Source organism: Phalaenopsis equestris, unplaced genomic scaffold (assembly GCF_001263595.1).
Source record: "Phalaenopsis equestris unplaced genomic scaffold, ASM126359v1 Scaffold000549, whole genome shotgun sequence".
Lineage (NCBI taxonomy): Eukaryota > Viridiplantae > Streptophyta > Magnoliopsida > Asparagales > Orchidaceae > Phalaenopsis > Phalaenopsis equestris.
The window spans coordinates 46,693-48,439 of record NW_018164989.1 but is presented as its reverse complement, the minus strand read 5'-3'; the positions used below and the strand labels follow the sequence as shown (position 1 = coordinate 48,439).

Here is a 1,747-nt window from a genome sequence, read left to right as displayed (position 1 = left end):
ATCTCTGAGAAAGAGTGCTCGAAATCTTCTCGTGAGTGGAATCAGCTGGGAAGACCGAAGGGATCGCGGCGTAAAGAGCTATAGCTGATCAATTTGACCTAGCGGGCATGCAACTTGTTGAAGAAGACAACGACTCGCGGTTTATTACAGGGCGATGATTTCTTTTTAACTTATAGTTGTCATTCCACGTACGAAGTTACTGTATTTCAGCTTACTTGTGTCGTTGTTTGGATAGACGACATGCATACTCGTGATACATCCCCATGAATCACTCAACGAGATTTTAGCGTGCATGGGTTCTCATGCTTTATGATCAAAATTTGTTTTTGGGAGTGATGGAAGCGAAAAAAAAATAGTGGATAATTTATAAAAAAAAAATTGGAAGAGGTGAGTCAAATAAAATTTGGGATGGAAGAAACGCTCTTCATCATAGAGGAGAGGTTCTCTTCTATAGAGAATCGACTGGAGGATCCATTCGAGAACATGAGGGATATTCAAGAGATGCTAAAAAGGCTCATTAAGATGTAATCCAAGAGACATCTGACAGCTCCTTTTTGCAAACCCTAACCAAAGGTTGACTGGAGGATTCGTGGCAAAATCGAAAGGATAAGAAATCGAAGGTGATGAACATGAGGAGGAAAACATCCACCATCACAAACCTCCTCTCAGGGCTCCGATTAGGAGTGGCTTAGAGATTTCTGATGGAGGCTGTTGGGCTAAAGCATAGAGAAGGGATTATGTCAGAGGTATGTAGGAGCACAAAGAAGAAAAGAGAGGAGCAAGGAGGGGATATGGTTACAGTCGAAGGAAGGAGTTTTACCGTCAATACATGGGGGAAAACAACAGAGGAAGAGGAAGTTGGGGTGATGTTAGAGTTAGAAAGTTGAAAATGCCGATCTTCGAGAAGGAAGACACGCATGAGTGGGTGTATTGGGTGAAGTGATACTTCACAGTGAATGAGGTAGATGGTGAGGAGAAACTCATAGCCGTAGAATTGTGTTTGAAGGGGAAAGTCTTAGTCTAGTTTTAATGGGAGGGATGTTAGATACCTGATTTGTTTGTGTGATGAATTTAAAGATTATTTGTTGGAATGTTTCCGAGTCATTCGGGAAGGAGACCTACACGAGCAATTCTATGCCTTAACTCAGGAGGGGACGATCATGTAATATAAAGAAAGATTTGAACTATTGTCGGGATGGCTTTGGGTGATTTATGAAGTAGGGCCGGAGAAGAATTTTATGTAGGGCTTAAAGCCCTACATATAGACAGCACTCCAACTACTATAACCACAAGAATTGAGGGAGATGATGGAGCTAGCCCAGATGGTGGAAGACAAGAACTAGATGAAGAAAGCCAACAAGAGCAACACAAATGGAGCGTCGTACATAAATGCTGCAACCACAACGATGCCAAAAGTTATGACTGTGGAAGTCCAGAGGGAGGCTGCACGGGAAGCGAATAATGGATCATGACCAGGTGCAACACTCAAGTAGGGCTGTCAATTTGGCTCGTTGTTCGTGAACAGCTCGTGTTCGGCTCGTTAAGCAGCTCGTGTTCGGCTTGTTCGTTAAGCCTAACGAGCCGAACACGAACAAATTTTTAAGCTCGAAATGTAAACGAGCCTAACACGAACAATAGTTTGTTCGCTCGTGTTCGGCTTGAAATGACTCAAAAAAAAAATTATATAACTTTTTATATAACAATATATTACATATATTATTTATATAATAATATATTATATATATTT

The 1,747-nt window shown here is 41.3% G+C and overlaps 1 protein-coding gene across 1 annotated transcript in view; it reads left to right on the top strand.

Moving 5' to 3' along the window:
- The window catches only part of LOC110029102, an 11,732-nt gene that overhangs the window by 9,031 nt on the left and 954 nt on the right, over positions 1-1,747 (top strand). The window lies entirely within an intron of this gene.